General features: G+C 42.8%; 1 pseudogene; it reads left to right on the top strand.

Annotated features, from left to right (window-relative positions):
• The first annotated feature begins 8531 nt into the window (after window positions 1-8531).
• On the top strand, window positions 8532-9652 carry LOC128902088 (cytochrome b-like; annotated as a pseudogene).
• The last annotated feature ends 3451 nt before the right edge of the window (window positions 9653-13103 follow it).

The following is a 13103-nucleotide window of genomic DNA, read 5'->3' as shown; positions in this document are numbered from 1 at the left end:
TAATATCAAGGGACAATGTGATATTTCCAACTGGCAAGAATTACTGGGGAGTTTTTTGCAAAGCATTATACACTGCATCATAGGGTTAATTATCAATGGTAGAACTGATTGACTAGACTCCAGAATTACTCCAAAACCAACAGTCATCTCTGTCTGGAATTCAGAATAATGCACTATTGCTAGAGAAAAACAATATGCTGCTTATACGACCAACTTCATAAAGATCACATTACGAAGCAGGAGGAACATAAGTTTATATACAAAATGACTCGTGCTTAATTTTTGGTAAGAAAAATATGGATTTTTTTGCAATCGAACATATAAGTTTTTCAGCTGAAGAGAAATTAAAACCTGATGACATTCTTAAAGGAACTTTCTTTAGTCTCTAGTGGTTAAGCTAATTTCAGTATTCAGAAATCTCTCATTGGAAACTGTAGTGATAAAATATGATTGTTCTCCTCTTGCTTTGTCTTACTGTCTGATCTATTAGTTCAGAAGAATCAGCCATGATGTCTCAAAGTACCACCCACACTTTTAAAAAAAGACACAGATTTTTTTTTTTCTCTTCAGAAAGGCAGATAAGGATCTCAACAGGTACAGGATACTTAAGGTGATAAAAATGAATTTTTCTTCATGAGTAGAGTAACATGTTCTTTATATGTAATAGGTTTAACCAGTTACCAATAGGCCTATCAATCTTGAATAAGAAATGTTTTGGTATTTGATAAGTAAATATATGTATCTCTGGAGTTGGTATTACAGCATGGTTATGGTATCTCATAACCTAGGTTATGAGATAAAAGATCAGTCCTCCTCTTTTTCTCATTCAGAATTATTTCTTCTTATAATCTGAGTTATTCCTTTCATCATTCAGATGGTAGCTGTATATTTAAGTTAAAACTGACTCAGACCAAAAAGTGTCAGGTGAGTGTAGCTCAGACTTTAAGACCCCCACCTCATGACACCTTTCTCCTGCCAAAAGAAATATGCTTTTCTAATGAAATTACGCTATATCAGTTTAGGTGTGTGCAGCTTCCTTTTGGGAAGGTGGAGATCAGGTCTTCCTTGTTTCTATGGCAATGTGAATAATTATTGAATTCTTTGCTTTCCTAGTCTGACCACCAAACCAAATCTTGGCCACCTGCACCATGGACATGATGCTCTAACAACTGGTGAAAGCAGCAACTGCTCTCGCATTCTCCTCCTCTTTTACTCTGAATTAAGCCTTTCATTTACTTGGTATTTCTTTTTTTTTTTGTTTGCTTTGAAGAAACACCTGAAAACAAAACCTTTTTGGAACTGCTGTAACACTTTATGTCAATAGATTTGTGACATACTGCTCCTGAAACTATTTGAAATAATAGTTCTGGAGACACTGATGAGGAAGAAACATTTCCACTCTTGTACTAACTTCTTCCCCATATCGTGTCTATTAACTGAGATGCAAGTGGTGACCACAGTGTTACAGACCTGTCTTTGCTTATCGAAAAGTAGGGGGTTGTATTCATACTTTTGATCTTACACACACACACTGGCTTTCTCTATGAGACAGTATTAGAACAGACAAAGCAAAAATCATATATTTTATGTGTGGAAGTAGTGTATTAGCTCAACCAACACACTACCCTGCTGCCAATATGCTCAAGTCCTATGTTACTTTCTCCAGCTGAACATAATGAATGTTACACACTGGTCTTTCCTTTGTCCTATTTGTGGGTATTAATGTCCACATGCACATTCAATTTTATCCTATTCCTTTTTGGTTTTAATGTAGCGCTTCCCCTTAAAGAACATGTGTATTATTAGTTCTTCCAAGCCCTAAAATAGTACTAGTCTTGTACCAATAGTGCACTCTAAGAGCTATGCATGCAATGAAAAAAAAAATTGTTCACTGTTCTAAAGACATCACAATCCAGTTTCTTCTTAAAAAAATAAATCAAACCAAAACACGCTTTCCCCTCACCCCCCCTCCAAAAAAAGGCACTTAATTTTTTCACTCTTGAACTTTTTGGTTTTCTTCTCATTTGCCTGGTGTTCCTAGTAATGCTTTAGTAGAATTTAGTCTGATGGGCTAATAGCAAGGACTAGAAAATTATCAATGGCTAATTTCTGAAAAATATAGTCCTCCTGATGAGATCTCATCCAGTGCTGGTGTACTCCAAGAACCTGTCTTTCCTGCTGTGGCTCTTAGCAAGTAGGATATTTCTGCCTACAATAAATTCAGCATGAAATACATCAGATGACCACCAGCTGCTGTGTAATACCATCTATTGAAATGTGTTCGACTGCTCCTTGTTGCCATTAACAGTAATTTATGAATTAAATCTAAAGCAGAAATAATTGTCACACATTAAAATTACAGATTTTATTGTCTTTTGAAATCATGGTAATTTATCCAGAGACTGTACATTATATAGGATTTATTCACAGCTTGTTGATTGCCTCTACGTAGTGGTAAATGCTATACCATCATACAGACAGATATGTCTATGCTTTCTTGGGCGGGTTTTCCCTTCGGAAATCTGTAAACATTTCTTTTCAGATGAAATCTTTTTGCCTAACGTTTGCAGCCAGTCTCAGCAGCTGGTGGTCTCAGCAGCTTAACGAGAAGGGAGCGGGAGGGGCAGGGAGTCTCCGCACTGGCGGCGGGGCGGGCGAGCCCGCAGCGCGCCCGCGCTCGGGGGCCGCTAGGCGGCCCCTCGGCACCAGGCACGGCGCCGGACCCTGATCCTGCAGCCCTGGAGCGGGTGCTGGGTCAGAAATTCGCAGGTTCTGCACGCCAAAGATTCCCCCGCATTGAAATAATTTCAGCTGGTACGTTTCCTTCAACAATGACGTTCATTTTTGCAATTAAGTAGGTATTACGTGAGAAATATTTACCCACCTGGAAGCTGCTTGCAAATTGGAAAATCCCAGTTTAAGCAGTTGCAGGAATCTGGGGAATAAAAAGGAATCATTTAACAAGACAAAGGAAAAAAAATATTACCGGTTGTTGTTTCTCCTGCCCAGAGAACTTAATTTGTTCATGATTTTGGTCAAACAGCCTTACCTTTGAGTAATGTTAAGAATTTTTACTATTTATAAATGGTAGTAAGTTATTCAGCAAATGAAAATTCACCTGTTGCAAATGAAAAAAAAATAGCTACGAGCAGAGAGTCTTTCATCTTGTCTGAAAAGAAGCATAATGATTGCCATCAACATCATGCTGTGTTCAGTCTATTTTTCACACTTCCTCTTCAAATTTCCTATTCATTCCACTACCTATACTGTTACTGTCTGAATGTCATTAACAAGTATGTTACTTGTAATGTGAGGGACACATGGGCTCTGTGTTATTAGTTATATTTATAAAATCCTAACAACCTTTCTGAAAAACAGAGACTTTCTCCCTTGGTGTTTGTAAGAAGTCATAATGAGATTCTTAATGGTGTCTAAGATAGCAGCAGTACAAACCGAATTAAGCTTCTATAGGTACTTCAAGCTCCTCTGAAAATCATAGCCTAAGTATCAATGTGAATTAGAGATCTTGAGATCAATGAAAAGTAAATCAAGGTGTTTGACTAACATGGATGCTTGGGTACTGTAGAAATAATAGCAGCAGAAGACCCTGCCTGTCTTCTCTTTCTGACTTCTTCCCCCATTCAAAGTAATTCCACCACTGCAAAGACGCTCTACGGTGTTGGTAGCAACACAGGGACAAAAATCACCATAGCTGTAAATCAGGTGTAACTACAAAATCCACATCCATTAAGCCTGGTCAGACAACATTTAAAATAACTCTGGGCACAGGAGCCACCAGAATCACTGTAGCTGTTGCTGCTAAAGCAGTAAAGGGGAATTTTCAGAAAATTTCACTATTGTGGGAAGTTTCCATTCTGAGCTTAGATAGCTGCAATCAGAGACTGGATTCAGATCTACCTGGTGATAGGCAAATTATAAACTTATCTTGGCAACTGTAGCATATTTCAGGTTGAGTATTGAATAGCAAAAAAATTATGTTTAAAACGAATCAGAGTGAGTTATGGGCATGCTTCTGAGCCTGGTCTACATTGGGAGTTAGAGAGTCAGAGTAGTGTAGAACTACATGAAACTACATGAACTAGATGTATTGAATTGAAGTGATCAGGACAATCGCATTTAAAATAACCTATGCCAAATGAAAACCATGTAAGTGACTCAATGCAAGAGCAGGAAACTGGATTCAGCATGCACAGAATTAGGGCAGAGCATACTGGAGAGAAATAAACTCAATAAGGCAAGTCCATATTATCTTTGCTGGAGCTCTAAGTCTCAGTATGAATGTTACTGTAATTTAAAGAAAAAGATCAATTGTAACAAGTACATGAAATATATTGCAAATCAAAGTAGCAGAGATCTTGAAAACTGGTTTCTCAGACCTGGGTTTATGTGTTACTATAGACATGGTTTTCTCACAATACTTTTCCTTGTCATTTGCTTATTTAAATTCTGTAGTAAAACACAGCAGGCTCAACTTCAGTCCTGATTTCTCTACCTCCTCCTCCCCCTGAGCAGCACAAGGGGGATGGGGAACAGGGGTTGAGGTCAGTTCATCACATGTTGTCTCTGACGCTCCTTCCTCCTCAGGAGGAAGACTCCTCACACTCTTCCCCTGCTCCAGCATGGGGTCCCTCCCACGGGGGACAGTTCTTCATGAACTGCTCCAGCTTGGGGCCCTTCCATGGGGTCACAAGTCCTACCAACAAACCTGCTCCAGAGTGGGCTCCTCTTTCCACAGGTTCACAGGCCCTGCCAGGAGCCTGCTCCAGCATAGGGTCACAGCCTCCTTTGGGCACATCCACCTGCTCTGGCATGGGTCCTCCACAGGCTGCAGGTGGATATCTGCTCCACTGTGGGCCTCCATGGGCTGCAGGGGGACAACCTGCTTCATGGTCTTCACCACAAGCTGCAAGGGAATCTGTGCTCTGGTGTCTGGAGCACCTCCTCCCCCTCCTTCTTCACTAACCTTAGTGTTGTATTGGGTCTGGCTGGGATGGAATTAACTTCCCCCATAGCAGCCCTCATAGGGCTGTGCTTTTTATCGGTAGCTAGAAAGGTGCTGATAACACACCAGTGTTTTGGCTACTGCTGAGCAGTGCTGGCACAGCATCAAGGCTGTCTCTCCAACATTCCCCCACCTCACCCAGTAGGCTGGGGGCGGGCAAGATTTTGGGAGGGGACACAGCCAGGAGAGCTGACCCAAACTGACCAAAGGGATATTCCATACCATATGACATCTGCTCAGCAATAAAAGCTAAGAGAAGGGGGGGGGGGGGGGGAAGGGGCATTCGTTATTATGACATTTGTCTTCTGGAGCAACCACTATGCATATCGAAGCCCTACTTCCTGTGAAGAGGCTGGACATTGCCTGCTGATGGGAAGCAGAGAATAAATCTTTTGATTTCCTTTGTTTCTGCACATGGCCTTTCCTTTTGCTTTATTAAACTGCCTTTTGACCCATGAGTTTTTCCATCTTATTTTCAATCTTCACAAACTTCATTCACATCAACAAAAAGAATTCCCCACACCAAGATCAAAATAGCATCATCACAACACTGACAAAAGTGGGCAATTTACACACAGTTCATCCCTCTTCCCTCCACCACAATTACAATAGAAATTCCCCACGATCGTTCTGCTCTTCACTCTGTGTTCAGTCCATGTTTTGCCCATTACTTCTCCCAATTACTATCTTTATCTCAAATTCCTCATGCCCCATTGTCGCATTAAAAGGACTGTAGTTTCAATATTTGTCTGTCAGAGTCCCACCAAAGGACTTGCACTGTCAGATTCACAAATAATCAAAATCAGTTATTTTATTGAGAGTGACAGAAGCAGATTCGAGATTGCCGTTGATAAATTCACTAACTACAATAGTGCTAATTAATGTTAATATTGATAGCCAAAAAATAATGATAATACAACAACCGGGGGTAACATTCAGCAGAGGGTGAAAGGCACAGCACTTACCCAGAAAGGCGTCCCTGCCTGGGGTGGAGGGAGAGAACACAGCCCGTCAACTGGTCCATCAGATATCAAGTTTCTTCTCTCCCAGTTTAACAGTCATTTTCTCCATCTTTTTATCCCCAAAATTGTGAGGTTTCTCTCCCCTAGGTGATGTGTAGTATGATTTGGGTGGAGAAATGAGCGCTATAGTCATACGTGTTTAGCATGATCTCTAAAATCATAGAACTGCCTAGGTTGGAAGGGACCTTTCAGATCATCTAGTCCAACCATCAACCTAACTGACAAAAACCATCACTAAACCACATCTCTAAGCACTATATCTACCCATCTTTTAAATACCTCCAGGGATGGTGCCTCAACCACTTCCCTGGGCAGCCTGGTCCAATTTTCATTAGCATATTGCAGGGGTGTCAACTTTAATATGCATTTCACAGGTAATGAGGCAAAGGTCAATTATCAGGCATGGTAGCCTCTCGAGGAAACAAAGAACTACACAAAATCTCTGTTATCTTGATTTTACTGTCTCTGCTGATGAAAATCAAGGCTATCCTGTCTCCAAAAGACAGCTCTGTTATCCTTATATCCTGTGATAGCCAGACAAGTCTTCACCCCCCTGGGTTGCACAAGAGATAGCAAAGCCAGTCTTAATTGCTCTTTGAGCACAGAGACTTCACCTTATTATCCAAATTCCACACCCATGTTGGGCACCAAAAAGGACTGTGGTGGGTTGACCCTTACTAGACCCCAGGTGCTCACCAAAGTCGCTCTATCGCTCCCACTCCTCAGCTGGACAGGGGAGAGAAAATATAACAAAAAGCTCATGGGTCGAGATAAGGACAGGGAGAGATCACTCACCAATTACCCTCACAGGCAAAACAGACTTGACTTGGGGAAATTAGTTTAATTTGTTACCAATCAAATCATAGTAGGATAATGAGAAATAAAAACTAAGTATTAAAACACCTTCCCCCAATTCCTCCCTTCTTCCCAGGCTCAACTTCACTCTATCTACCCTCCCCCCGAGCAGTGCAGGGGGATGGGGAATGGGGGTTGCAGTCAATTCATCACATGTTGTCTCTGCTGCTCCTTCTTCCTCACTCTCTTCCCCTGCTCCATTGTGGGCCCTTTCCATGGGGGGCGGTCCTTCAGGAACAGACTGCACCAGTGTGAGTCCCCTGTGGGGTCACAAGTCCTGCCAGCAAACCTGCTCCAGCATGGGCTCCTCTCTCCACAGGGTCACAGCCTTCTTTGGGCGCATCTACCTGCTCTAGCATGGGGTCCTCCATGGGCTGCAGGGTGGATACCTGCTCCACTGTGGACCTACGTGGGCTGCAGGGGGACAACCTGCATATTATGGTCTTTGCCATGGGCTGCAAGAGAATCTCTGCTCTGGTGCCTGGAGCACCTCCTCCCCCTCCTTCTTCACTGACCTTGTGTCGTGATTTGGGCCAAGTTGGCCAATGACAAGATGACAGATGCTCCCCCCCCCACCTCTCACTCCAAGGAGAGGAAGAAGAGAGATAAAGAGACTTATGAGTTTAGAAAAAAAACTAAACTAATTAAATATTAATAACTAACCCAGTCATCTGGCTAGCCTTAGGCAGCATCACAGCTGGCCTACTCATTACATCCTTCATCATTCCAACAAACCCCCCCCAATATCCATACCAACACTCACAAAAACTGCAGCCATCATCATCAGAATTCTAGGCATCCTAGCCCTAGAACTCTCAAACATAACACACACCCTAATTCAACCAAAACAAACCACCCTCATAAACTTCTCTTCACTAGGATACTTCAACCCCCTATCACACTGCCTCAGCTCCACAAGCCTACTAAACAACAAACAAAAACTCACCTCCCACTTAATTGACCTATCCTGGTACAACAAAAAATAGGCCCCAAAGGACTTGCCGACCTTCAACTTATAGCAACCAAAGTCTCAACTACCCTTCACTCTGGATTAATTAAAAATCTACTTAAGTTCATTTGCCCTGTCCATCCTTGTGTGAGCTGATGCAGGCAGGACGCAGAAACAACCACAAAACCACGGATGAAAGGCAAAGAACAAATTTAATCTCGATATCTCACAGACTGGGGAATCTCCGAAGCAACACCCGGGCAGAGGCACGCAAGCAGGGACCGCGGGCACCACGGAGCGAGAGAGAGTTCTTGTTAGCAAGAGTCCTTGGCAGCGAGAGAGTCCTTGTTAGCAAGAGCGCACGCAGACTCCCTGTTCTCGCTGGTATTTAAAGGGTTCAAACAGGCATAGTTTTCCCACTGTGCTTTGATCTTCTTCAACAACAGGCCAGGATTCTCAAGCGGCTAGATAAGGTGTCCCTGAGTCCATCACAGACTTCTGTCATCTAAGTGCAAGTGTTTTCCTTGCAAGCACCCGAGACTGAATAACAATTAGTGTGATATATGTGTTTTCCAGTACCCCAGGTGCGAGTCACTTGAGTGTATTTACAATCCTCCTCACCCATCTTCCGTTGCTTTCCCACAATCCTCATAATTTTATTAACACATGAACCCATAACCCAATGGCCCCCAATCTTCGAAAATCCCTCCCCCTCCTCAAAATAGTCAACAACTCCCTAATTGACCTGCCCACCCCCTCAAACATCTCTGCCTGATGAAACTTTGGATCCCTACTAGGCATCTGCCTAATAACACAAATTCTAACTGGTCTTTTACTAGCCATACACTACACTGCGGACACAACCCTAGCCTTCTCATCCGTTGCCTACACATGTCAAAATGTACAATACGTCTGATTAATCTGTAATCTCCATGCAAATGGAGCATCTACCTGCACATTGGATGAGGATTCTACTATGTCTCATATCTGTATAAAGAGACCTGAAACACAGGTGTCATTCTTCTACTGACCCTGATAGCAACTGCCTTCGTAGGATATGTGTTGCCATGAGGACAAATATTCTGGGGAGCTACAGTCATCACCAACTTATTCTCAGCCATCCACTATATCAGCCAAACCCTTGTAGAATGAGCCTGAGGTGGATTCTTGGTAGACAACCCAACACTAACCCAATTCTTTGCCCTCCACTTCCTTCTCTCATTTATAATTGCAGCCCTGATCCTAATCCACCTCACCTTCCTTCACGAATCCGGATCAAACAATCCACTGGGTATCATATCAAACTGCGACAAAATCCCATTCCACCCCTACTTCTCACTAAAAGATATCCTAGGATTCATTATCATATTCCTTCCAGTAATAACCCTAGCCCTATTTTCACCCAACTTACTAGGAGACCCAGAAAACTTTACACCAGCAAACCCACTAGTTACACCTCCCCACATCAAACCTGAGTGATACTTCCTGTTTGCATACGCCATCCTACGCTCAATCCCCAATAAACTAGGAGGCGTACTAGCTCTAGTGGCCTCTGTACTAGTCCTATTCTTGAGTCCCCCACTTCACAAATCCATACAACACACAATAACCTTCCGCCCTCCCTCACAACTCCTATTCTGAATCCTAGTCACCGACCTCTTCATTCTAACGTGAGTAGGCAGTCAACCTGTAGAACACCCATTCATCATCATTGGACAACTATCCTCCCTCACCTACTTCACCATCCTCCTACTGCTATTCCCCATCACTGGGGCCCTAGAAAACAAAATACTCAATTACTAAAGCCACTCTAATAGTTTATAAAAAACATTGGTGTTGTAAACCAAAGACTGAAGATTACATCTCTTAGAGTTTTCCCCATCACCATCAGAAAAAGAGGACTTAAACATCTATCTCCAACTCCCAAAGCTGGTATTTTGTACTAAACTATTCTCTGACACCCCCCCGCCAAACTGCTCAAATAGCCCCATGAGATAACCCATGCACCAACTCCAACACAACAAAGTCAACAACAACCTTCACCCTGCCACCAAAAACATTCCAACCCCACACGAATAAAACATAGCTACTCCATTAAAATCCAACCGAACAGAAAACATACCTCCACTATCAACAGTAGCCACCCCAAAATTCCAACACTCAACAAGCCCACCAACAGCTACCCCCACAACAAGCACCAAAACAAAACCTGCCCCATAACCAATAACACATCAATCCCCCCAAGCCTCCAGAAAAGGATCTGTCGCCAAAGACACAGAATAAACAAAGATCACCAACATCCCCCCTAAATACACTATAAATAGTACCAGCGACACAAAGGAAACACCCAAGCTTAACAACCACCCACACCCTGCAACAGAAGCTAACACCAAACCAACTACCCCATAGTACAGCAAAGGATTAGATACAACCTCCAGGCCCCCCCAACATAAAACATAAACCTAAAGAGAGCACAAAAGTCATAGTGGTTCCTGCTTGGCTTTTTTCCAAGGTCTACGGCCTGAAAAGCCGCTGTTGCTAAATCTCAACTACAGGAACCAAAAGGTCCCAAAAACATATCAGGGAGCCCCACTCCCCCATGTACATCAGAACATTAACTTATTTACCCCATAATACATATAATCCATGTCCTAAATCCATTAATATGCAAACAGGCATACCCTTCCCCACCACATCCCTTCTTCCAGAGGACACTCAGACCAATGAAGACCGAAATATCATACACTAACTGTACTAAAACCATTACAGTGGTGAACTGTACATAATACTCTTAAAGCATACGGCAGTGCTTGAACCCATACCCTGAATGGTCTCAGGACAAATTCCTGCGATACCTCTTGTTGGACCTACAGCTGTGTACCAGGTTATTTATTAGTCATACTCCTCACGTGAAATCAGCAACCCACCGCATATAAGATCCTATGTTACTAGCTTCAGGACCATTATTTCCCCCTAAACCCCTAGCCCAACTTGTTCTTTTGCGCCTCTGGTTCCTATGTCAAGGCCATGACTGGGTTAATCCTCACAACTTGTACTTCACCGATACATCTAGTCAGCTATATATCACCATCTCACCTGTGATCACGACATCTGACCGTTTTGGCACTTTTGGTTTCCTTTTTTTTCTGTGCGTCTTCAGGTAGTCCCTCCAGTGCACCGAGGTGAATACAATCTAAGACCTGGGCATACAATGCGTTGCAGCCTAATTTTGGTCCTCAGGAGTAACTGAATGAGACAGTTGAAGTATATGGGGAATCATCTTGACAATGATGCACTTTGTTTTCCATTTGGTTATGGTGTATCCAGACTCTTATCTATACTGCTATTTAGTGAATGCTTGTAGGACATAATTTCTTACTTTTACAGTTCCTCTAATTTCCTAAACAACACTAGTAAATTCTATCTAAAAAGACTGTATCATGCATTTTATCAACACCTTTTTTTTATATGTCATCAACACTGAAGTTACATTAAAAAACAAGAAAACACAACTTCACACATTTGAACAACACACCACAGACTATAAAAGAAACCCCCCTGCAAACAACAAATGCTCGTCCTCGTAACTTACAACTAAAGCATGGCACTGAAGATGCCAAGATGGCTGCCACATGCACCCGAGGACAAGAGACTTAGTCCTAACCTTACCATTAATTCTTGCTAAACATATACATGCAAGTATTCACGCCCCAGTGTAAATGGCCTCAATCCCTTGCTAAGGAGAGAGGAGCAGGCATCAGACACACCCACAGCTGTAGCCCAAGACCCCTTGCTCAGCCACACCCCTACAGGTACTCAAGCAGTAGTTAAGCTATAAGTGTAAACTTGACTTAGTTATAGCAATTCTAGGGTTGGTAAATCTTGTGCTAGCCGCTGTGGTCACACAAGACACATAAATTAACTGTACGCAGCATAAAGAGTGGTACCATGCTATCACAACAACTAAGATCGAGATGCAGCTAAGCTGTCATAAGCTCAAGGTGCACTTAAGACCACCCTTAAGATGATCCTAGCATTTTCAATTAATTTAACGCCACAAAAGCTAAGACACAAACTGGGATTAGATACCCCACTATGCCTAGCCCTAAATCTGGATGCTTGCCATACCAAAGCATCCGCCTGAGAACTACGAACACAAATGCTTAAAATTTTAAGGACTTGGCAGTGCCCCAAACCCACCTAGAGGAGCCTGTTCTATAATCGATAACTCATGATACACCCGACTGCCCCTCACCAGAGCAGCCTACATACTGCCATCGCCAGCTCACCTCCCCTGAGAGTACAATAGTGAGCACAATAGCCCAAACCTGCTAGTAAGACAGGTTGAGGTATAGCCCATGGAGCAGAAGAAATGGACTACATTTTCTAGAGTAGAAAACCTATGGAAGGGGGTGTGAAACCACCCCCAGAAGACAGATTTAGCAGTAAAGTGGGACAATAGAGCCCCCTTTAATTTGGCCCTGGAACATGTACATACCGCCCGTCACCCTCCTCACAAGCTACAAGTCACCATAACTAATACATCTCCACAGCTGAAGATGAGGTAAGTCGTAACAAGGTAAGCGTACCAGAAGGTGCACTTAGCATACCAAGATGTAGCTATAACATGAAAGCATTCAGCTTACACCTGAAAAATATCTGCCACCTACCAGATAATCTTGAAGCCTGCTCTAGCTCAACCACATCCCACAAACAGAGACAATAAAAAATCCACTTTACCATCAAACTAAAACATTCTTCGAACTTAGTATAGGAGATAGAAAAGACCCACTTGGCACAATAGAGATTTTGTATAGTAAGGGAAAGATGAAATAGCAATGAAAAACCAAGCAACAAACAGCAAAGATAAACCCTTGTACCTTTTGCATAATGATTTAGCAAGAACAACCAAGCAAAACGAATTTAAGCTTGCCACCCCGAAACCCAAGCGAGCTACTTGCAAGCAGCTACCCATGAGCAAACCCATCTCTGTTGCAAGAGTGGGACGACTTGCTAGTAGAGGTGAAAAGCCAACCGAGCTGGGTGATATCTGGTTGCCTGTGAAACAAATCTAAGTTCCCTCTTGACCCTTCTCCACAGACACCCAATCTTAACCCCCATGTAGTGGGTCAAGGGCAATTCCAAGGAGGTACAGCTCCTTTAAAAAAGAATACAACCTCCGCTAATGGATAACTACTCAACTCGAACTGTAGGCCTTCAAGCAGCCACCAATAAAGAGTGTGTCAAAGCTCTG

Source organism: Rissa tridactyla, chromosome W (genome assembly GCF_028500815.1).
Source record: "Rissa tridactyla isolate bRisTri1 chromosome W, bRisTri1.patW.cur.20221130, whole genome shotgun sequence".
In the NCBI taxonomy this organism is placed as follows: domain Eukaryota; kingdom Metazoa; phylum Chordata; class Aves; order Charadriiformes; family Laridae; genus Rissa; species Rissa tridactyla.
This window is presented reverse-complemented; position numbering and strand designations above follow the sequence as displayed.